Genomic DNA, 26,759 nt, shown 5'->3' on the forward strand with positions numbered 1-26,759 from the left:
GTCCCGTGTTCCTCCCCCACAGTTTTTGGCGATTTTCCTTCACCCGCAGTCCCTGGAACAGTTTTACCGGTTCCACGAGGAGGAGGCACGGACCGGGTGCTAGCGGTTTCGTCGGGAAGTCCTTCTGCCACGGAATAACGCTCGACCAACTCCACAAGTTGATCCGCGGTCGTGGGATTTCCTTGGCTTACCCACCTTCTCAACGCTGGTGGTAGTACTCTCAGGTACTTGTCCAAGACAATCCGCTGGATTATTTCGGGTGTTGTCAGTACCTCGGGTTGCAGCCATTTCTTTGTCAAGCAGATCAGGTCGAACATCTAAGACCGCGCCGGTTTATCTTGCTGGTATGTCCACTGGTGTACCCTCTGTGCACGGACAGCCGTCGTTACACCCAGCCGGGCCAGGATCTCAACTTTCAGCTTCTCGAAGTCCTGAGCGACTTCCGGGTCCAAGTCATGGTAAGCTTTTTGGGCCTCGCCGGAGAGAAACGGGGCAATCAAATCGGCCCAACGTGCCTTCGGCCACTTCTCCCTCAAGGCCGTCTGCTCAAACGTTGTCAGGTATGCCTCGACGTCATCTTCTGCAGTCAGCTTTTGCCAGTATCGACTCACATGGATCCTTCTGGACTCTGCTTCCGGGTCTGCCTCAGGCATGCTCACCAGACGCTGCGCCACCTGTTGGAGAAGCTGGCGATCTGCAACCGTCATGTCCATTAACTCCTTCAGCTGTGCGGACATCAAGCGATTAGCTTCATGCTGTGCGGCAGTGGCCTGCTGCTGTACGGCAGTGGACTGTACTAGGGCTTTCACCACGTCTTCCATACTGTCGCCTGTGCCACGTAACTGCCCGCGTTCTCCACCACAATGTGACAAAACACTTCGGGATCGCCTTTGCTGGGGTCAAAGGTCACGTGGTTTGTGCATTGAATCTGAGGCGTACAGCAAGTTTCTTAGCAGACTGACTTCAGGTCAGATTTATTAAGGTGAAAGCAACATAGATAAAACAAAGCATAAAAATAAATCCTAGCCTGTCCGGCACTAACTAAACAAATACGCTGCTATCTAACAACTGGTGGGCTTCTCCCACCCAGCTAACAACACACACAGTGCTTGAGCACGGCTCTCACTCACGTTTGTCTCACACAGACAGGCAATCTGTGTGCCCCAGGCTGCCGCTGGAAACCCTCAGCTGGTCATCCTTTATTCCCGCACTCATTAACCCATCATTATCCTGAAAATACTGAGCGGCCTAATTCACATAGGACAAATACCTGGGCGAGATATACCTGCCCCCGACTACCAGACCGACATGATTCTTACAGCTTCTTTTTATTATTAATGCATCCAGACAAAATTAATGAATAAACGTTTTTGGTCCGGCAAAGGACCTTCATCAGACAATTCTTTAGTGTGAACTATAAATACATAAAATAAGAGAACATCAGAAAATATAAATTGTCACAAGATGCAAAATATATCGGAAACAGTTGCTATACAATGGTGATGATCATTAGAACTAGTGAAATACAATTCAAAAACTGAAGAGATCTATCCGTGAGTGTTCGGTGGATGATAGAGGCTCCAGTGAGTATGCCGACCGTGCTGTATGACATAAGTATAAGGGAAATACAAAAGTGATATATTTGACTAATCAAAATCCACAACATATTAGAGTCCTGATAGCACTGAATGGTGAAGAATACGTAATTGGATATCCATGCCCTAGAGTGAACACGGTGTAAAATATATAGAGAGTCTTTTGATAGACGTATCAGGTGACGATCTAAACATCAGGTGAAGGATTAAGTGGTCACTAACAGTGAATATCATGTGAACAACCTGGAAAATATGAACAGGCGTTAATAGTAACCTGTATGTAGAATGTGCCACAGATAATGATTGCAATAAGAGGAGTGACAGGTTACTATTAACGCCTGTTCAAATTTTCTAGGTTGTTCACATGATATTCACTGTTAGTGACCGCTTAATCCTTCACCTGATGTTTAGATCGTCACCTGATACTTCTATCAAAAGACTCTCTATATATTTTACACCGTGTTCACTCTAGGGCATGGATATCCAATTACGTATTCTTCACCATTCAGTGCTATCAGGACTCTAATATGTTGTGGATTTTGATTAGGCTACTTTCACACTAGCGTCGTACTCGGCCCGTCGCAGAGCGTCGGGCCGACGTACCGATGCTAGCGTTGTTTGCGCTGCACAACGGGGGCAGCGGATGCATTTTTCCAGCGCATCCGCCGCCCCATTGTGAGGTGCGGGGAGGTGGGGGCGGAGTTCCGGCCGCGCATGCGCGGTCGGAAATGGCGGTCCGTCGGCAGCAAAAAACGTTACATGTAACGTTTTTTGCAGCCGACGGTCCGCCACAACACGGCGCATCCGTCGCACGACGGTTGCGACGTGTGGCAATGCGTCGCTAATGTTAGTCAATGGTGAAAAAACGCATCCTGCAAGCACTTTTTCAGGATGCGTTTTTTTCGCCAAAACGACGCATTGCGACGTATTGCAAAAAACGCTAGTCTGAAAGTACCCTTAGTCAAATATATCACTTTTGTATTTCCCTTATACTTATGTCATACAGCACGGTCGGCATACTCACTGGAGCCTCTACCATCCATGGAGCACTCACGGATAGATCTCTTCAGTTTTTGAATTGTATTTCACCAGTTCTAATGATCATCACCATTGTATAGCAACTGTTTCCGATATATCTTGCATCTTGTGACAATTTATATTTTCTGATGTTCTCTTATTTTATGTATTTATAGTTCACACAAAAGAATTGTCTGATGAAGGTCCTTTGCCGGACCAAAAACGTTTATTCATTAATTTTGTCTGGATGCAATAATTTTCCTCAGTACTGAGTGCCAAGTTTTTTCCATTATTATATCGCTCTGATTTAACCTCTTCGCCCCGAACCCTGTTTTCACCTTCCTGACCAAGCCAATTTTTACAATTCTGACCACTGTCAGTTTATGAGGTCATAACTCTGGAATGCTTCAAGGGATCCCGCTGATTCTGACATTGTTTTCTCGTGACATTGTACTTTTTGACAATGGTAAAATTTCTTTGATATGACTTGCGTTTATTTGTAAAAATTAAAAAAAAAAAAAAAAAAAAAAGGAAATTTGGCGAAAATGTTGAAAATTTCACAATTTTCAAACTTTTAATATTCATGCCCTTAAATCTGAGTAGTATCTCACAAAATACTTAATAAATAACATTTCCCACATGTCTACTTTATATCAGCACAATTTTTGAAACATTTTTTTTTTTTGTTAGGAAGTTATAAGGGTTAAAAGTTGATCAGCGATTTCTCATTTTTACAACAAAATTTGCAAAACAAATTTGTTTAGGGACCATCTCACATTTGAAGTGAGTTTGAAGGGCCTATATGACAGAAAATACCTAAAATTTACACCATTTTAACCCCTTAACAACCGCCAATATGCCGTTTACCGACAATGAGGTTTAAGGTTATAGCGAGCCCCCCAGCTATAGTGACCAGTACATTGTAGTGACCAGTACATTATGCCCAGCTCATGCTTCTGGAGACACACACCTGTAAATTAGGTGGGCTCTCATCACTACAGAAATGTCAAACATGTGGGCAATAAATGTGGTTTAGACACACTGGAGCTCAGAAGGGAGGTGGGTATTTGGATTTGAGAGCTCAGAATTTCTTTTGTAGGGTGAGGAGCCATTTCGCTTATCCAGAGACTTTTTACTACCGGTAACGTGGAAGCCCCCTATATTTCCGTTAACAGATGACAGACCTGAGTGGGTACTTAGTTTTTTTGTGAACTGATTTGAAGCTTTTATTGGGAACATTTTACATAACGTTTTTGATCACATTTATCTGGCACTCTATGCTGAGCACTTTGTGGTTTCCATCTAAATCTCTGAGAGATGCGAATCAGATGAAACCCCAAGGGATCCATTCACTATAATGATGAAGTAGATTTACTCCGGACTCCGTCTGACCTCTGTTCAGCGTTGTCCTTTTCAGAAGTGCACAAAACTGTGGCCGACGGCAATCCTATAAAGACAGACACTGCCATATCACAGGTCCTATGGGTCCACAGAGCCTCCATCTTCTGCTGGGTGTTCCATCTGAATCACGTATTTCAGAGCTTTACACGGAAACCCCAATGTAAGCGCTCAATGCAGAGCGCAAGATAAATGTGCGCCGAACCATACTGTGATCTTTGGGAGGCATAGTAAATAGAACAGTAGGTGAAGATTTGGTTTTATTTACTTATTTTTTACGTCGTTCCTCGTGCGGCATAAGTGATCAGGCGACTTTATTCTTCGGGTCCGTGCGATTACAGCGCTATCAGATTTATATGTTTGGTTGCCGTCACACACTAAAAGACGCCTTTTATTGCAAAAACTAGTTTTCGCATCCGTATGTTTTGAGAGGTACAATTTTTCCATATTTCATCCGACAGTCATGTGGGGGCTTGTTTTTTTGCGGGACGAGTTGATGATTTTATTCGCACCATTTTTGGGCACATGACATTATTTGATTGCTTTCTATTCTGAATTTTGGGAGGCATAATGAACAAAAACCAGCAATTCAGGAACTGTTTTTTGAGGGGTTTTCTTTATGTCGCTCCGCATGTGGAAAAATTGATACGGCAGCTTTATTCTTCGGGCCATTACGATTACAGCGATACCCCTTTTATATGGTTAATGTTTTGGTGCTGTTACACAAAAAAACTAATTTTATAGAAAAAATAATTATTTTTGCATCGCTTTATTCTGAGAGCTATAACTTTTTTTTATTTTTCTGCTGACAAGCCGTCATACAGCTGTTTTTTGAGTGACATGATGACGTTTTAAGCGGTACAATTTTTTTTTAAACAGTTTTTTATTGCGTTTTATTGCACTTCTTGTTCAGCATATTATGGTAAAGCATTGTTTGCCTCGCTTTTTATGTATTTTTACAATGTTCACTGAAGGGCTTAACTAGAGGGACAGTTTTATTGAACGGGTCGTTACGGACGCGGCGATATCACATGTGTACTTTTTCTGTTTTTTTTTTACATAAATGTATTTATTGGGAAAATATTTGTTTCTTTTCTTTGCTCTTTTAAAATATTTTTTTACACTTTTTATTATTTTTTTTACATTGTCCCATCCTTTGACATCACTGTACAGCATCAAATCGCTGATCTGATGCTCTGCAATGAGGGGTGGAGCCTCCTGAAGTTAAAGGGGTGGTACAGATGGACTATTGCCAGGGAGAATGGTACTATGCGCGTCCAATTTGCCATGTTAACTACCCTCCTGGTAAGAAGCTACATGGGTGTGTTCTGGAGTTGAACGCAGAGGTAGAGGATGTGTTTGGTCTGGTTGATTCTGGGAGCTCAGTGACCCTGGTAAGGGATGTGCCCGATAAATTTATAATGTCCAAAAAGAAGATTGAGGTCACCTGCATCCATGGGTGCACTAGGGTTTATTCAGTAGCCTTGGTACAACTCAAGACGGTCAGGGTCCATACAAGTCTTGAGGCCGCCATAGTCCCAAACTTACTCTGTCCGGTGATAGTAGGCCAGGACTCTAGGCTGTTCTCAGTCTTGTGGGAGGAGGGTGTTCCTCTACAGTGGGGGGAGGATGGAGGGCATACATTAAGGCAGTAATACCACCCAAAATTGATGGGCCCAACGTCAGGTTGGCCAGTGGCAAGGGTGCGTCTGCCCAACTTACGGACATGATGTCTCCTGACGGGTACCCCAAAATGACTGTTAGTGATGTGGTAAATAAAACCTGTGTAGCCAATAACCGGTTAGAAAGCAACTTGAGAGTTCACCATGCTGAGGGGTGTGACAGACTCCGGGGGTGACATGTCATTGCCAGTAGCAACCGCTAGAGCTGAGTACGATGTTGTGCTGACAAACACTGACACAGGGGAACGACAGTGCTCCACAAGGTGAAGTCAAGATTGTGGGGGCGGCCATACCAGAAAATATGACCTTTGCAAGTGGCGACTGCTGGTTCCAGGATGACCGATTGAGTGGTGGTGACTCCCATTCAAATGATGACGCCAGCGGAAAATAGTGCAGTAAGGCTGACTCAGGTACAAACGGCAAATCTTCCTCCCGTCGCCGGAGACGCAGAGGGCACAAAGTGGCCGATCCAGTTGCACCTTGTGAAGATTTGAAAAAAGGTGAGGTGACGGAACATGGTGAAAGCTCCAGAAAACCTGATAATAAGGAGCTGGAGTGTGTGAAGTACTCTGAAATCCCAGAGAAACGGGACAAAGCAAAGGATGTCACCGCTGAGACCCAAGAGAGGGCTGAAGATGACCGTGCTGAGTCCAAGGGTGCAGATGTGGAGGAAGCCACCAAAGGTGTGGGGCCTGAAGCAGATACCTTCTTGAGTGATGGAAACTCAACCAAACCAGAGGATGGGAGAATCGAGTTAAGGAGGATCCAGGAGGCAGTAGAAATCCGTTTGAAGCAAGAGTAGCTTCGGAGACAAGCTGCTGAGTGCCGAGTGGGTGCCTTGGAGAAAGAGGTGTCTGAGCTCAAAGGCCACCTGTCAACGTGGCAAACTGTGACTAAGACCCTAAAAGAAGATGTGATAGTGCTCAGAGAAGCACTAAGAGGCCCTCTACCAGAGAAAGAGGTGGTGGACGCAAACTTACCGCGACAATGCCAGAGTGGTAATGGGGCAGAGCTGCCAATGCCCATCTTGGCAAAGGCTCATGCAGAAGATAAAGTGGAGAGAGAGTTTGAGCTAAGAGCTGAACCAGACAGTCTCCCGGATGTGGCAGAAGCCTTGCTGAAAAGGTCCGTGGCAAAACGGGAGCTGTCAGTTCATGAAAAGGATGAGACTTTGCTCTTCAAGTGATGATTTCCAGCAACCAACATGGTGCTGGCTCTGCAAATTGTCTTCCACGCATGTGCGGGCTGACTGTTTTCCTGTAGCACATTTTTGTTTTTTTCTTTTGGACATGCGCAGTTCAGGCAGCAGGACGCCGAACACGGCGTATACACATGATTACAAAATGGGGTGAGCCATGAAATGATTTATGAAATCCAGCTGTGTGTAGATTATCAATTAACGTTGAAACAGCTATTGCATGTTGTTTTTATGAATATATGTCACGGTACTGCACTTTATTATACCTGCACCTACACTGTGTTCCAAATTATTATGCAAATTGGATTTAAGTGTCATAAAGATTTAATTGTTTTGTTTTTCAAATAAACTCTTGGATGGTATTGTGTCTCAGGGCTCAATGGATCACTGAAATCACATGTGATAATTGGTTTTCCAGGTGATTCTATTTAAAGGAAAACTACTTAAAAATGATGTTCCACATTATTAAGCAGGTCACAGTTTTCAAGTAACATGGGAAAGAAAAAGGATCTCTCTGCTGCTGAAAAGCATCAAATAGTGCAATGCCTTGGTGAAGGGATGAAAACATTCGAAATTTTCCAAAAACATAAGCGTGATCATCGTACTGTTAAGAGATTTGTGGCTGTATCTGAGCACAAATGTGTTTGTGCTGATAAAGGCATAATGAGGAAGATTTCTGCCAGGCAAGTTCATCGGATTAAGAGAGCAGATGCTAAAAAGCCATTACCAAACAGCAAACAGATATTTGAAGCTGCTGGTGCCTCTGGAGTCCCTCGAACCTCAAGGTGTAGGCTCCTTCAAAGGCTTGCTGTGGTGCATAAACCTACTATTCGGCCACCCTTAAACAGTGTTCACAAGCAGAAATGGTTGTATTGGGCCCACACATACATGAAGACTAATTTCCAAACAGTCTTGTTTACTGATAAGCGTTGAGCAACCCTGGAAGGTCCAGATGGATGTAGTGGATGGTTGGTGGATGGCCACCATGTCCCAACAAGGCTGCAACGTCAGTAAGGAGGTGGAGGAGTCATGTTTTGGGCCAGAATCATGGGAAACAGCTGGTAAGGCCCTTTAAGGTTCCTGAATGTGTGAAAATGACCTCTGCAAAGTATATAGAGTTTCTGACTGACAACTTTCTTCTATGGTCTAAAAAGCAGAAACGTGCCTTCAGGAGCAAAATCATCTTCATGCTGACAATGCCTTATCTCATGCTGCAAAGAATACCTCTGAGTCATTGGCTGCTATGGTAAACCGCAATCGAATCTATAGCGTACTGCTCCAGATAAACTGACTATCAAATTATGTATACTTCAGCATAGACAGAAAAATATTCTTAAAACTTAACCTTTAATATGCATACCTAAAAGGAATAAATTTACTTTAAAATCGATCAATTGAGAACAGTGCTCATGATTATCAGTGCATTTAAATAAAAAATGGCACGATCTCACCCATTTGTCGCCTCTCGATTTTCTGAAGGCCTCAGGCTCCGTGAGACTTTTAGTCATGGGGAGAAGAAAATGCAATACAGGGGGGAGAGGGGACAGGACCTACTTTCCCTGTCGTGCCCTGTGTGGAAAAACTCCCGCCCTTACAAGGGCAGTACCCAAATATGAGCCTGTTTTAGGCTACGTTCACATTTGCGTTGTGCGCCGCAGCGTCGGCGCCGCAGCGCACAACGCAAACAAAAACGCAGCAAAACGCATGCACAACGCTGCGTTTTGCGCCGCATGCGTCGTTTTTTCCATTGAATTTGGACGCAGCAAAAATGCAACTTGCTGCGTCCTCTGCGCCCCGACGCGGGCGCCGCAGCGACGCATGCGGCGCAAAACGCAAGTGCGCCGCATGTCCATGCGCCCCCATGTTAAATATAGGGGCGCATGACGCATGCGGCGCCGCTGCGGCGCCCGACGCTGCGGCGCTGGCCGCAAATGTGAACGTAGCCTTAGGCGTAGAACGTAGAACGTAGAACGTAGCCTAATAATATTGATTATTAGGTTACACAGGAAGTGATGACAGACGCCAGAAAGAGGTACCACCTACCCACCTCATTATAAAATGGCAATTAGAACCTAGTGTGATAGAGACCATTTTGCTCCTCACACTGAGGAATCTGTTACTACTGGAGGTTATATCTGCCACTGCAGAATACCCCCTTTAACCTGGGCAACTTCCCCTGATGAACCCCCTGAACAGGGGAGGAAACGCGTTGGGAAGAGTTAGGGAAACACATTTCCAGGGTGGCTACACTTGCCAAGGGCATCACTTTAACAGGCTCATATTTGGGTACTGCCCTTGTAAGGGCGGGAGTTTTTCCACACAGGGCACGACAGGGAAAGTAGGTCCTGTCCCCTCTCCCCCCTGTATTGCATTTTCTTCTCCCCATGACTAAAAGTCTCACGGAGCCTGAGGCCTTCAGAAAATCAAGAGGCGACAAATGGGTGAGATCGTGCCATTTTTTATTTAAATGCACTGATAATCATGAGCACTGTTCTCAATTGATCGATTTTAAAGTAAATTTATTCCTTTTAGGTATGCATATTAAAGGTTAAGTCATTGGCTGCTATGGGCATAAAAGGAGATAAACTCATGGTGTGGCCACCATCTTCCCCTGACCTCAACCCTATAGAGAACCTTTAGAGGATCATCAAGCAAAAGATCTATGAGGGTGGGAGGCCGTTCACATCAAAACAGCAGCTCTGGGAGGCTATTTCATCTTCATGCAAAGAAATACAAGCAGAAACTCTCCAAAAACTCACAAGTTCAATGGATGCAAGAATTGTGAAGGTGATATCAAAGAAGGGGTCCTATGTTAACATGTGACTTGGCCTGTTAGGAGGTTTTGGAGTTAAATAGCTTTTTTGTTCAGTGAATGTGACCTCCTAATGCTGCAAATTCCACAAATGAGCATTTTCAGTTCTTTAAAACATATCAAATGTTTAGAAATTCTACTGTGCATAATAATTTGGAACAGTGCATTTTGAGTTTTTATTCATTTTGGAGATTATGCTGTTATCATTGGGAGGTTTCTTCAATAAAATTCGATGTATAATCTAACGGGTGATGACTTTTATTAGACTGACTGTCATTTACACCGACCATTTAGGAAAATCTGATAAAAATGTAATTTGCATAATAATTTGGAACATAGTGTATATTGTTCACTGTATGCACTTTATATATATTGCTTCTTAAGATTTGTTATATCTTTTTTGCACAAATGAGATTAAGTATGTTTAATTAGATATGGGATAGATAGTTATGGGATAGATAGATATGGGATAGATAGTTATGGGATAGATAGATATGGGATAGATAGACATGGGATAGATAGACAGGTAGATAGATATGGGATAGATAGATAGATAGATATGGGATAGATAGATAGATAGATAGATAGATATGGGATAGAAATATATGGGATAGATGGATAGATAGATAAGGGATAGATAAATATGGGATAGATAGATAGATAGATATGGGATAGATAGATAAATAGTTATGGGATAGATAGATAGATAGATATGAGATAGATATGAGATTGATAGATATGGGATAGATAGAGTATAGATAGATAGAGAGATATGAGAGATAGATAGATAGATAGATAGATAGATAGATAGATAGATAGATAGATAGATAGATAGATAGATAGATATGGGATAGAAATATATGGGATAGAAAGATAGATATGGGATAGAAAAATAGATATGGGATAGAAAGATAGATATGGGATAGATGGATAGATGCAGGCGCAGTCAGTGAATGACACACAATACTGCTGATTGGCCGGCCAGTTAGTTCACAGCGGTGACGCATTGGACATGCGCAGTAGGTTTCACTAGACGCCGAACAAACAGAATGGCGTCCCCCACGCCGAACATGCGTCCACAAGGGTAAAGTAAAAATGTTATATCCGTTAAGGACTGTACAGGTTCATGAAAAGAGAAAATAACATGTTTTTAATAGGTTTCTAATTAGCACAATAATATAACACATGCACAATGGCACTTTAATCTGTAATGAAAAGCACCTTGTAATAATTAAGGATTGTTAAGATATGTATAAAAATAGAGCACATGGACATATTCACTGCTTGAGAAAAGCTCATTGCGAGCTGAAACGTCGCCTTGAGATGTGATTAAATCCTGCACATTTTTTCACTTTGGAATATGGAGTGCTGCCTCTTTTTTTTTTATTATATTTGAACTTGGATGATCGGTGGACTGGTTATCTGGGGGCCTTGCACCCAAAGATAAGTATATCTGTGCTGTTCCCCTTTTTTTTACTATATCCATGTCTGGAAATTTTTGCACAGTGAGATTTTGTATAATTTTTTATATACTTAACATCCTTAAGCCATTTTTTGGAGACATGGAGGAACACTCCATGGAACCAGGAGTCTTCAATTATACTGTTGAAGATGAGGAACGCATACTAAATAATATTGAGGGAGACGCTGCCTTCCTAAAGAAACCATCAATAATAGAAATGAAGCGTATATATGAAAATGACAATAAGCGGCTGATTAGCTCATAACTGCATCTTACTACTTTGGGTCAATACTATAAGGAACATAAAATACCAAGAGGACTGAGGTCCAATATAAGACCTAATTTATTTATGAACAATTCTACCTTTTGCACCAGGTTTACTATGATATCAAATAAATATGCAATGGATGTGATGTTACTTAATATTGAATATTTACAACTGGAGGTGAAAAAGCTACAATTGAGCGTGAATGAGAAAGAAAAAAAGATACAGAAAATACTTAATAAAGAGGACTGGATTATGTTCAAAGAGAAAGTGGAGAAAGATTTTTGTAAATTTCGGAGTGATGTAGAGGAAACGAAAAGAAAAAAATGGAGTAGGGACACAAGTGACTATGAAAATGGCCAGGTGTACACATGGCAGAGTGACAATGCCAGGATGCCATGGAGGAAGAGAGGTCATTCTGAGAACAGAGGGACATGTAATATTAACAATGTATGGTCTGGTAATAAATTTGTTTTTAATAGATCTGACGGATGGAATGGAAAACGCAAAAGAAGGGGAGGCAAGCGCCACCACCGGAACAAAAAAGAAAATGGAAAAGAGCAAGCCTCAAAGACAACCGAACCTCAGGAAGAGGGATCTGAACTAGTAATCAACATTTCGCATAAGGTATTGACAGATATGGAAGTAGCGGTACTTAGCAAGGGACTATCATTTAGCCCAAGCTCACATGTGGACTGGTTTGGGCTACAATTAGACTTGGGACAATTTTTTAGGAGAATTAAACTGAAGGAATGGTTCTTTGATAAGGATCTCTCTCAGGGAAAGAAAAAACAAGTGAATTTGATCTGAAGGGGGTTGAGTTGAGGAAGGAGAGTAATTTTAGCCCTCCAACAAGTTCCAGTGTAGTGGAGGCATTTGAAAAGGCAGTGCTTATGGACGTCGAGACTTTGAGGAGTAAAACTGTAAAGGGATACAAGTATCCTAATGTCTTGAAAGAGGAATATGCAGCATTGCAGGATCTTGTCCATGACGGCGACATCGTAATCAAACCCGCTGATAAGGGGGGCGCTGTCGTCGTCATGGACAGGACAATGTATGTAAATGAAATTAGGAGGCAATTACAGGATGAGAGTGTGTATTGTCAAATGGAGCATGACCCCAAATATAATATTGGTAGAGAGATCAAAATGATACTAAAAGAAGCATTTGAAGGAGGCATTATAGATCAGGATTTACAAGAGTACTTATTAGTTGAATACCCACGGACTCCAGTCCTATACGTAATACCGAAAATACATAAGACCTTAGATAACCCACCGGGTCGCCCGATTATATCGGGGGTAGGGTCAATTTTTAACAAAATTGGTATCTTCTTAGATAAAGTATTCAACCCCATTGTGAAAAATGGAAAGTCATATGTAAAGGATACAACAGACTTCCTTAATAAATTAGAAGGGGTTAAATTGGATCAAGAGGTAATTTTAGCCTCCTTTGACGTTGTATCATTGTATACATCTATAGACCATGAACGGGGATTAAAGGCGATAGAAAAGAAGTTAAATATGGCTGAATATACCACGGAAGGAAGGACATTCATATTGAAACTGCTTGAAACTATACTTAGGCAAAATTATTTTTTATTCGGAGATGTTTTTTATATGCAAAAACGAGGAACGGCAATGGGGGCCAATATGGCCCCCTCGTATGCAAATTTGGTGATGGAAGTGCTGGAGGAGGAGCACATCTACACGTCCAGCCACTTCCAGCATGTGCTGGTCTGGTGGAGGTACGTGGATGATGTGTTCCTCCTCTGGACGGGATCACAGGATACTTTGGAGGAATTCCTCAATTTCCTAAATACTATAGACCAGACGATCAAATTCACGTTGGTGTCGTCTGGAGTAGAAATACAATTTCTAGACGTACTAATTAAACAAATAGAGAATAAATTGATTACCACCTTGTTTGTAAAAAGTACCGATAGAAACAATTTGCTAGCATACGACAGTCAACACCCACGCAGCATGGTCAGGTCCATACCACTTGGCCAGTTGCTTAGAGTGCGACGAATTGTTCAGAGTGAAGATGAGGTGGATATGGTAATGGATTCCCTCTTAAGAAAATTTCAGAATAGGGGATATCCAAGAGAACTTCTGGCGAATACGAGAGGGTTCTAAAATTGGATAGAAGAGAATTGATTAAAAAGAAAACAAATAATAGGAGGGTAAAAAACTTGGAACGGATACCAATGGTAACAACTTATGTGGAAGAGAGTAGGGAAATTGGCAATATCATAAAAAAGCACTGGGGGATGTTAACAAAATGCCTCCCAGGCATAAAAGAATTTAAAAGACCACCTCTATTCTCATATAGGAAAAATAAAAATATCAAAGATTACCTAGTCAAACCAGACATAGGATCGTTCAAAAGAGGTACCCAAATAACCCTGACAGGTAAAAATAGGGAGGGGTGTTTTCCATGTTTGGGATGCGTTAATTGTGTGCACATGATAAAAGGGTCCACATTCCAGCATCCAGAAACAAAAAAAGTGTATCGGATCAAGCAATATTTAACGTGTAATGCAGACCATGTTATTTACTTACTAATGTGCCCGTGTAACCTATGGTACATAGGAGAGACTACATGTGAGTTTAAAGTCAGGATGAATCAACATAGGTACACAATTAGAAAGAAAAGAACAGACCTTCCTGTTCCCAAACATTTTACAGAGTATAACCATTCTGAGAAGGATCTTAAATGCAAAATAATAGATGCAGTACCTATCCAAAGGAGAGGTGGCGATAGGGAGCAAATTTTAAAGAAAAAAGAACTCATGTGGATTTATGAGTTAAATACCCTTAAACCTAAGGGGTTAAATGTGGATTTTAACATAAATGCCATGTATTCAAGATAAATATGTGTTCCTTATTGATCGGTTGATGTGAAGATTCTTTGGTATTATATTGGAGATATTTCCTGTTATGGAATATTTTTAATTAGTGTACATTTTGTTTTTATTTCTTAGATGTACCAACCTTTGAAGACGTGTACCATGTGGAACATATCGGTGTGGGGGATGGATAAAGAATTATATTTAAAGAGATTTATTATCTTTAATAAAATAATATATAGTAGAAAGAAATTTATGAGTTTGTCATTTTTTAATTATTATAATATACCGCGTGTGAACTGATGGTGGCAAGGCCAAGTAAGATATATTGTAATCGCAATAGAATGGAACTAGGACTAAGGTGTTACTACCTTATGTAGTATTGCTGCGGTATATGGACCTGAAGAGGTTAATTGCCGTAGGCAAATTACTACATGACTCCCGGAGACAGCCTGAGTAAGGTGCCATCCGGAGTGTCAGGGTGGAAACTACACCTAGAGGAAGTCCATAAGGCGATGATTAGATGAAGCGATTAATATGGCCATTAAAAAAGTAATAAGGAAATAGCCACCACAAATATGGCGGTGTAGACACGACGCGCGCAGGCGCAGTCAGTGAATGACACACAATACTGCTGATTGGCCGGCCAGTTAGTTCACAGCGGTGACGCATTGGACATGCGCAGTAGGTTTCACTAGACGCCGAACAAACAGAATGGCGTCCCCCACGCCGAACATGCGTCCACAAGGGTAAAGTAAAAATGTTATATCCGTTAAGGACTGTACAGGTTCATGAAAAGAGAAAATAACATGTTTTTAATATGTTTCTAATTAGCACAATAATATAACACATGCACAATGGCACTTTAATCTGTAATGAAAAGCACCTTGTAATAATTAAGGATTGTTAAGATATGTATAAAAATAGAGCACATGGACATATTCACTGCTTGAGAAAAGCTCATTGCGAGCTGAAACGTCGCCTTGAGATGTGATTAAATCCTGCACATTTTTTCACTTTGGAATATGGAGTGCTGCCTCTTTTTTTTTTTTTTTGATTATAGATAGATAGATAGATAGATATGGGATAGATAGATATGGGATAGATAGAGGAAAGATAGATAGAGGATAGATAGATATGGGATAGAAAGATATGGGATATATAGATATGGGATAGATAGATAGATAGATAGATAGATAGATAGATAGATAGATAGATAGATAGATAGATAGATAGATAGATAGATATGGCATAGAAAGATATGGGATAGAAAGATATGGGATAGAAAGATATGGGATAGATAGATATGGGATAGATAGATAGATATTGGATAGATAGATAGATAGATAGATAGATAGATAGATAGATAGATAGATAGATAGATATGGGATAGATAGATAGATATGGGATAGATAGAGGAAAGATAGATATGGGATAGAAAGATATGGGATATATAGATATGGGATAGATAGATAGATAGATATTGGATAGATAGATATGGGATAGAAATATATGGGATAGAAATATATGGGATAGAAATATATGGGATAGATAGATTAGGGATAGATAAATATGGGATAGATAGATAGATAGATAGATAGATAGATAGATAGATATGGGATAGATAGATAGATAGATAGATAAATAGTTATGGGATAGATAGATAGATAGATAGATAGATAGATAGATAGATAGATAGATAGATAGATAGATAGATAGATAGATAGATATGGGATAGAAATATATGGGATAGAAATATATGGGATAGAAATATATGGGATAGAAAGATAGATATGGGATAGATGGATAGATAGATAGATATTAGATAGATAGATATGGGATAGATAGATATGGGATAGATAGATATGGGATAGATAGATATGGGATAGATAGATATGGGATAGATAGATAGAAATATATGGGATAGAAAGATAGATATGGGATAGATGGATAGATAGATAGATAGATAGATAGATATGGGATAGATAGATATGGGATAGATAGATATGGGATAGATAGATATGGGATAGATAGATATGGGATAGATAGATATGGGATAGATAGATATGGGATAGATAGATATGGGACAGATAGATATGGGATAGATAGATATGGGATAGATAGATATGGGATAGATAGATATGGGATAGATAGATAGATAGATAGATAGATAGATAGATAGATAGATATGGGATAGAAATATATGGGATAGAAATATATGGGATAGAAAGATAGATATGGGATAGATGGATAGATAGATAGATAGATAAGGGATAGATAAATATGGGATAAATATGGGATAGATAGATATGGGATAGATAGATAGATATGGGATAGATAGATAGATAGAAAGATATGGGATATATAGATATGGGATAGATAGATAGATAGATAGATAGATAGATAGATAGATAGATAGATAGATAGATAGATAGATAGATAGATATGGGATACATAGATAGATAGATATGCAATAGATAGATAGAGGATAGATAGATCCACAGTCCCCATCCATCGTCCCCGCAGTCCTCACCCATTATCCCCCACAGTCCCTACTCCCCATTTCCTACTGTACTTGTGCTTTCACGAAACTAATGTTTATTTGGTCCTGCCAATAAAGGTACCGTCACACTAAGCAACGTCGCCAGCGATCTGTGACGTTGCAGCGTCCTAGGGAGCGATATCGCTGTATTTGACACGCAGCAGCGATCAGAATCCCGCTGTGAAATTGCTGGTCGCTGCTAGAAGGTCTGCACATTATTTGGTCGCTAGGTCGCCGTGTATCGCCGTGTTTGACAGCAAAAGCAACCATACCAGCGATATTTTACACTGGTAACCAGGGTAAACATCGGGTTACTAAGCGCAGGGCCGCGCTTAGTAACCCGATGTTTACCCTGGTTACCAGCGTAAAATGTAAAAAAAAACAAACAGTACATACTCACATGCTTCCCCCGGCGTCCGCTTCCCACACTGACTGAGCGCCGCAAATTGAAAGTGAAACCACAGCACAGCGGTGACGTCACCGCTGTGCCCTGCTACTGCCGGCGCTCAGTCATTACAGGAAGCGGACGCCGGGGGACGCATGTAAGTATGTACTTACATTTTACGCTGGTAACCAGGGTAAACATCGGGTTACTAAGCGCGGCCCTGCGCTTAGCAACCCGATGTTTACCCTGGTTACCCGGGGACCTCGGCATCGTTGGTCGCTGGAGAGCGGTCTGTGTGACAGCTCTCCAGCGACCACACAGCGACGCTGCAGCGATCGGCATCGTTGTCGCTATCGCTGCAGCGTCGCTTAGTGTGACGGTACCTTAAAGCTTCTTTGATTTGAATTTGATAGATAGATAGATAGATAGATAGTTAGATAGATATGGGATAGATAGATAGCTAGATATGGGATAGAAAGATAGAGGACAGATAGATAGATAGATAGATAGATAGATAGATAGATAGATAGATAGATAGATAGATAGATAGATAGATAGATAGTTATGGGATAGATATGAGAGATAGATAGATAGATATGGGATAGTTAGATAGATATGGGATAGATAGATATGGGATATAGATAGATAGATAGATAGTTATGGGATAGATAGATAGATATGAGATAGATAGATATGAGATAGAGAGATATGGGATAGATAGATAGATAGAGAGATATGGGATAGAAAGATAGATATGGGATAGATACTGTAGATAGTTATGGGTTAGATAGATAGTTATGATAGATAAGATAGATAGTTACACCTTCTCCAGGTCCATCGGAGCACCACCAACAATGCCTGCCGAGCTGAGCTGGGCAGATTCCCACTGCACCTAGCAGTTCTGAAGAGGGTGCTGTCCTTCCAGGCTCACCTAAGGAGTAGCAAACCAAGCTCCCATCACCATAAAGCCATGCTACATAGAGGTGTTCCCCACAAACCAGGACCCCCGGAACAGCTCACCCAAACCCAACCTGACCGAACTGTCAACCAAAACAACTTGACAAAAGCCACTATCAGGAAGATGGTAGAGGAAGGGCAGGAGAGGTACGTCAATGTCTGGAGGAACGAGATCAGCAGCTCACAGAAACTGTGCATGTACCAGAGTCTACAGAGAAACTACAGACTGGCTCCATATCTGGAGAAACTCTCGGACCCCAGAGACTGCCAGATCCTGAGCCGGTATAGACTCAGTGCCCACAATCTGGCCATCGAAGTCGGCCGGCACAGACAGAGCTACAAGCCCAGGGAGGACAGACTGTGCGTACACTGTGACCACGAGGCCCCGGAAGGATGAGAACCACTTCCTGCTACACTGCCCCAAATACTCAGCAGTGAGGGACACTCACTTCAGGAGACTCTCCGATCTCTTCCCGGATTTCAGCACCATGAAGGAGGAAGAGAAAACATATATCCTGCTGGGGGAAGAAGAGAGCACGGTGGAGATAGCAGCGTGGTATGTAAGCGCATGCCATAGACTGCGACAAAGACAGCCATGATATGCCATGGACTTCCTTACCCCCACCCTGCACCCCATCCATCGTTCCCACAGTCCCCATCCATCGTACCCGCAGTCCCTACCCATTATCCCCACAGTTCCTACTCCCTATTCCCTATTGTACTTGTGCTTTGGCAAAACTGATGTTTATTTGGTCCTGCCAATAAAGCTTCTTTGAATTGAATGGAATTGAAAGTTATGAGATAGATAGATAGATAGATAGATAGATAGATAGATAGATAGATAGATAGATAGATAGACAAAGGATAACACATCCGAAACGTTGCCACTCCGTTCAGGCATTAAAGTCCACTTTTTTTCAATTATTTTGTGCTGCTTTTCCTTTTTTTGAGTTTATTACTTTTTGACCATTGGATTGCTGGTCGGAAGAGCTCTGCATGCCTTGTAAGGTAGTAAATTTGATGCTGTTCCAATTTTTTCACTAGATAGATAGATAGATAGATAGATAGATAGATAGATATTATACAGAAAAATGAAGGCAGCACTCCAATAGAAAAAATAAATGTGGCTTATTGGCCCATGTGCAACGTTTCAGTCCAAGATGTGGACCTTTCTCAAGCACATGGGCCAATAAGCCACATTTATTTTTTCTATTGGAGTGCTTCCTTCATTTTTCTGGATAATTCTCTCTATCCCATATCTATCTATCTATCTATCTATCTATCTATCTATCTATCTATCTCATAACTTTCAATTCCATTCAATTCAATTCAAGTACAATAGGGACTGTGGGGATAATGGGTAGGGACTGCAGGGACGATGGATGGGGACTGTGGGAACGATGGATGGGGTGCAGGGTGGGGGTAAGGAAGTCCATGGCATATCATTGCTGTCTTTGTTGCAGTCTATGGCACGCGCTTACATACTACGCTGCTATCTCCACCGTGCTCTCTTCTTCCCCCAGCAGGATATATGTTTTCTCTTCCTCCTTCATGGTGCTGAAATCCGGGATAGATAGATAGATATGGGATAGATAGATATGAGATAGATAGATAGACAGATATGGGATAGATAGAAAGGATATGGGATAGTTAGATATGTGATAGATAGATATCGGATAGATAGATATGGTATAGATAGATAGGATATGGGATAGATATGAGATAGATAGATAGATAGATAGATAGATAGATAGATAGATATGGGATAGATAGATATGGGATAGATAGATATGGGATAGATAGATATGGGATAGATAGATATGGGATAGATAGATAGATAGATAGATAGATAGATAGATAGATAGATAGATAGATAGATAGATATGGCATAAATAGATAGATATGAGATAAATAGATATTAGATAGACATGTGATAGATATGAGATAGATAGATAGAGGATAGAGAGGATATGGGATAGTTAGATAGATATGGGATAGATAGATAACATAGATATGGGATAGATAGATAGATAGATAGATAGATAGATAGATAGATAGATAGATATGGGATATATAGATAGATATGGGATATATAGATAGATATGGGATAGATAGATATTAGATAGACAGACATGGGATAGATAGATATGAGATAGATATTAGATAGATCCCTTTCTCCCTTCCTTTGAGGCGCACTCTGTGTGCATCTATGCCCCCACCAACTTCCAACTGGCTGTCATTTACAGCCCCCCGGGGCCAGCCACCACCTCCTTTGACCACTTCACCACCTGGCTACTTCATTTCCTTTCTGTGGACATCCCCACTATCATCATGGGCGACTTCAACATACCGATTGACACTTCCCTCTCAGCTGCCACTAAACTTCTATCTCTCACTTCCTCCTTCAGCCTCACTCAATGGTCTTCTGCAGCCACTCACAAAGATGGTCACACATTGGACCTCATCTTCACCCGCTTCTGCTCCCTATCTAACCTCTCTAACTCACCTCTTCCTCTTTCTGACTACAAGACTACAATCTACTCACATTCTCTTCCCTCTCCACTCCTTGTCTACAATCCCTACCCCACAAACTTGCACACCCTCGCAGAAATTTTAAACACCTTGATCTACATTCACTCCCTGAATCCCTCCTCCCTCTCACAGACATAAGTTCCCTATACAATGCGGATGATGCTGCCGCTCTATATAACACCACAATAGCTGCAGCTTTGGAATCTCTTGCCCCTCTCACACATCCAGCTTCCAGGGCTGCTGAGCGGAGATGGAAAAGATCCCACTCCAACGAGCACTTCATCGCATTCAAACAGTCCCTCACTACTTTCAAGACCACACTCGCCACAGCAAAACAAACCTACTTCTCATCTCTCATATCCTCCCTGTCTCACAACCCTAAACAGTTATTCAACACCTTCAACTCTCTCCTCCGTCCCCCCCAGCACCTCCTCCCTCCCCACTCATCTCAGCTGAAGACTTCGCCTCATTTTTCAAGCAGACGATTGAGAACAGCAGACAGTTTTAGTCGACAACCCCCAGAGCCCTTCCTCCCAACTACCCAGCCCTCCACCTCCAAAAGCAACTTCTCCACTGTTACAGAAGATCGACTATCCACTCTACTCTCAAGATCGTATCTCACCACCTGTGCACTTGACCTTTCCCACTTCATCCCAAACCTCGCCACAGTCTTCATCCAAACTTTAACCCATCTCTTCAACTTATCGCTAACTACTGGTGTTTTCCCCTCAAACTTTAAACATGCCTCAATCACACCAATCCTCAAAAAGCCCTTACTTGACCCCTTCCTCTGTATCTAGCTATCGCCCTATATCACTTCTCCCCTATGCCTCAAAACTACTGGAACAACACGTCTATCTTGAACTGTCCTCCCATCTATCTTCCTGCTCCCTTATCGACGGCTTACAATCAGGCTTCCGGACACACCACTCCACTGAAACTGCCCTAACTAAGGTCACCAATGACCTATTAACTGCCAAGAGCAGGCAACACTACTCTATCCTCCTCCTCCTGGACCTGTCCTCTGCCTTTGACACAGTGGACCATTCCCTATTACTACAGACCCTCTCATCCCTTGGCATCACAGACTTGGCCCTATCCTGGATCTTGTCATACCTAACTGACCAAACATTCAGCGTCTCCCATTCACACACCACCTCCTCACCTCACCCCCTATCTGTCAGAGTCCCGCAAGGTTCAGTTCTAGGGCCCCTGCTCTTCTCCAGTTACACTTTTGGCCTGGGACAGCTCATAGAATCTCACGGTTTTCAGTATCATCTCTATGCTGATGACACACAGATCTACATCTGTGGACCAGATATTACCACCCTACTAACCAGAATCCCTCAATGTCTATCCGCTATTTCATCCTTCTCCGCAAGATTTCTAAACTTAACATGGACAAAACAGAATTCATTGTCTTTCCCCCATCTCACGCGACTCCCCCAACGAACCTATACATTACAGTAAACGGCTGCCCACTCTCCCCAGTCCCACAAGCTCGCTGTCTCGGGGTAATTCTTGACACTGATCTCTCCTTCAAACCGCATATCCAAGCCCTTTCTACTTCCTGCCGCCTTCAACTCAAAAATATTTCACGGATCCGTACATTCCTAAACCAAGAATCTGCAAAAACCCTAGTCCATGCCCTCATCATCTCCCGACTCGACTACTGCAACCTCCTGCTCTGTGGCCTCCCCTCGAACACTCTCACACCCCTCCAATTTATTCCAAACTCAGCTGCCCGACTAATCCACCTGTCCCCCGCTATTCCCCGGCCTCTCCCCTCTGTCTATCCCTTCACTGGCTCCCCATTACCCAGAGACTCCAGTACAAAAGCCTAACCATGACATACAAAGCCATCCACAACCTGTTTCCTCCATACATCTGTGGCCTCGTCTCCCGGTACTTTCCTGCACGCAACCTCCGATCCTCACAAGATCTCCTTCTCTACTCCCCTCTTATCTCCTCTTCCCACAATTGCATACAAGATTTCTCTCGCGCATCAACCCTACTCTGGAACTCTCTACCACAACATATCAGACTCTCACCTACCATCGAAACCATCAAAAAGAACCTGAAGACCCTACCTCTTCCGGCAAGCCTACAACCTGCAGTAATCACCGATCGACCAAACCACTGCACGACCAGCTCTATGCTTACCTACTATATCCTCACCCATCTCTAGTAGATTGTGAGCCCCTGCGGGCAGGGTCCTCTCTCCTCCTGTACCAGTTGTGACTTGTATTGTTGAAGATTATTGTACTTGTTTTTATTATGTATACCCCTCCTCACATATAAAGTGCAAAGGAATAAATGACGCTATAATAAATAATAATAATAGATATGGAATAGATAAATAGATATGGGATAGATAGATAAGGGACAAATAGATTGATAGAATGATAGCTAGATACACTGCGTGCAGAATTATTAGGCAAGTTGTATTTTAGAGGATTATTTTTATTATTGATCAACAACTATGTTCTCAATCAACCCAAAAGACTCGTAAATATCAAAGCTTAACATTTTTGGAAGTTGGAGTGGGTCACTTTTAGATTTGGCTATCTTAGGAAGATATCTGTTTGTGCAGGTAACTATTACTGTGCAGAATTATTAGGCAACTTAATAAAAACCAATATATCCCCATCTCGCTTGTTTATTGTCACCAGGTAAACCAATATAACTGCACAAAATTTAGAAATAAACGTTTCTAACATGCAAAAACAAATCCCCAAAAAATTAGTGACCAATATAGCCACCTTTCTTTATGATGACACTCAACAGCCTTCCATCCATTGATTCTGTCAGTTGTTTGATCTGTTTATGATCAACATTGCGTGCAGCAGTCACCACAGCCTCCCAGACACTGTTCCGAGAGGTGGACTGTTTTCCCTCCCTGTAGATCTCACATTTTATGAGGGACCACAGGTTCTCTATGGGGCTCAGATCAGGTGAACAAGGGGGCCATGTCATTATTTTTTCTTCTTTGAGTCCTTTACTGGCCAGCCACGCTGTGGAGTAGTTGGAGGCATGTGATGGAGCATTGTCCTGCATGAAAATCAAGTTTTACTTGAAAGATACCGACTTCTTCCTGTACCACTGCTTGAAGAAGTTGTCTTCCAGAAACTGGCAGTAGGTCTGGGAGTTGAGCATCACTCCATCCTCAACCCGAAAAGGTCCCACAAGTTCATCTTTGATGATACCAGCCCATACCAGTACCCCTATCTATCCCATATCTACACTGCGTGCAGAATTATTAGGCAAGTTGTTTTTTGGATCACATGATACTTTTTATACATGTTGTCCTGCTCTAAGCTGTTCAGGCTTGAGAGCCAACTACAAATTAAGTAAATCAGGTGATGTGCATCTCTTTAATGAGGAGGGGTGTTGTCTACTGACATCAACACCCTATATAAGGTGTGCTTAATTATTAGACAACTTCCTTTCCTTTGGCAAAATGGGTCAGAAGAGAGATTTGACGGGCTCTGAAAAGTCCAAAATTTTGAGATGTCTTGCAGAGGGATGCAGCAGTCTTGAAATTGCCAAACTTTTGAAGCGTGATCACCGAACAATCAAGCGTTTCATGGCAAATAGCCAACAGGGTCGCAAGAAGCGTGTTGACCAAAAAAGGCGCAAAATAACTGCCCATGAATTGAGGAAAATCAAGCGTGAAGCTGCCAAGATGCCATTTGCCACCAGTTGTGCCATATTTCAGAGCTGCAACGTTACTGGAGTAACAAAAAGCACAAGGTGTGCTATACTCAGGGACATGGCCAAGGTAAGGAAGGCTGAAAAACAACCACCTTTGAACAAGAAACATAAGGTAAAACGTCAAGACTGGGCCAAGAAATATCTTAAGACTGACTTTTCAAAGATTTTATGGACTGATGAAATGAGAGTGACTCTTGATGGGCCAGATGGATGGGCCAGAAGCTGGATCAGTAAAGGGCAGAGAGCTCCACTCCGACTCAGACGCCAGCAAGGTGGAGGTGGGGGGTATTGGTATGGGCTGGTATCATCAAACATGAACTTGTGTGACCTTTTCGAGTTGAGGATGGAGTGAAGCTCAACTCCCAGACCTACTGCCAGTTTCTGGAAGACAACTTCTTCAAGCAGTGGTACAGGAAGAAGTCGGTATCGTTCAAGAAAAACATGATTTTCATGCAGGACAATGCTCCATCACATGCCTCCAACTACTCCACAGCGTGGCTGGCCAGTAACGGTCTCAATGAAGAAAAAATAATGACATGGCCCCCTTGTTCACCTGATCTTCGTTATGTCATTCTCAATTAAGCAGATAAAAGGTCTGGAGTTGATTTGAAGTGTGGTGCTTGCATTTGGAAGGTTTTGCTGTGAAGTAAACATGCGGTCAAAGGAGCTCTCCATGCAGGTGAAACAAGCCATCCTTAAGCTGCGAAAACAGAAAAAACCCATCCGAGAAATTGCTACAATATTAGGAGTGGCAAAATCTACAGTTTGGTACATCCTGAGAAAGAAAGAAAGCACTGGTGAACTCATCAATGCAAAAAGACCTGGGCGCCCACGGAAGACAACAGTGGTGGATGATGGCAGAATAATCTCCATGGTGAAGAGAAACCCCTTCACAACAGCCAACCAAGTGAACAACACTCTCCAGGAGGTAGGCGTATCAATATCCAAATCTACCATAAAGAGAAGACTGCATGAAAGTAAATACAGAGGGTTCACTGCACGGTGCAAGCCACTCATAAGCACCAAAAATAAAAAGGCTAGACTGGAATTTGCTAAAAAACATCTAAAAAAGCCAGCACAGTTCTGGAAGAACATTTTTTGGACAGATGAAACCAACATCAACCTCTACCAGAATTATGGAAAGAGAAAAGTATGGCTAAGGAGTGGTACAGCTCATGATCCAAAGCATATCGCATCATCTGTAAAACACGGCGGAGGCAGTGTGATGGCTTGGGCATGCATGGCTGCCAGTGGCACTGGGTCACTAGTGTTTATTGATGATGTGACACAGGACAAAAGCAGCCGAATGAATTCTGAGGTATTCAGAGCCATACTGTGTGCTCAGATGCAGCCAAATGCAGCCAAACTGATTGGTCGTCGTTTCATACTACAGATGGACAATGACCCAAAACATAAAGCCAAAGCAACCCAGGAGTTTATTAAAGCAAAGAAGTGGAATATTCCTGAATGGCCAAGTCAGTCACCTGATCTCAACCCAATTGAGCATGCATTTCACTTGTTAAAGACTAAACTTCAGACAGAAAGGCCCACAAACAAACAGCAACTGAAAACCACTGCAGTGAAGGCCTGGAAGAGCATCAAAAAGGAGGAAACACAGAGTCTGGTGATGTCCATGAGTTCAAGACTTCAGGCAGTCATTGCCAACAAAGGGTTTTCAACCAAGCACTAAAAATAAACATTTTATTTAAAATTATTGAATCTATCCAATTACTTTTGGTCCCTTTAAAAACAGGGTGGCACATGTTAAGAAGCTGAAACTTCTAAACCCTTCATCCAATTTTAATGTGGATACCCTTAAATGAAAGCTGAAAGTCTGAACTTCAACTGCATCTGAATTGTTTTGTTTAAAATTCATTGTGGTAATGTCTATAACCAAAATAAGAAAAATGTTGTCTCTGTCCAAATATATATGGACCTAACTGTATATCTATATCTTTCTATAGATATATCCATAGATGTATGTCACGGATCCCTTACTCCGTGGTGTCACTAATTCGTCACATGTCCGCTCTCAACATGTGACTTGGGGTTGTGCCTGCAAGGGTAAATCTATCTCCCCACTCTCAGTCCAGCATTCAACCTCTGTCCTATGCTGTAATAGGAGCATAAATCACACACCGACCCAGGCCACACACCCGCTAATACACGCTGCCACCACTTATCGAACACATGGGCGAAGAGTGCCGGAAATATTACTGTGATGAGGGAGCAGCGGGCAGAGAAAGCTGCAGAGCGGGCAGCGGAGCAAGCAGCGGAGCCCCGGCACTGACTGGAGATGGCTCAATACGGGTTCCCGCTGGACGCCCCAGCACCACCAGAGTCCAGGGC

At 42.1% G+C, this 26,759-nt stretch overlaps 1 protein-coding gene across 2 annotated transcripts in view; it reads right to left on the reverse strand.

The window, feature by feature from the left end:
- DNAJC8 (DnaJ heat shock protein family (Hsp40) member C8) overlaps window positions 1–26,759 on the reverse strand; it is a 325,593-nt gene that overhangs the window by 152,587 nt on the left and 146,247 nt on the right. The window lies entirely within an intron of this gene.

The sequence above is a fragment of the Ranitomeya variabilis genome, chromosome 3, assembly GCF_051348905.1.
Source record: "Ranitomeya variabilis isolate aRanVar5 chromosome 3, aRanVar5.hap1, whole genome shotgun sequence".
NCBI lineage: Eukaryota > Metazoa > Chordata > Amphibia > Anura > Dendrobatidae > Ranitomeya > Ranitomeya variabilis.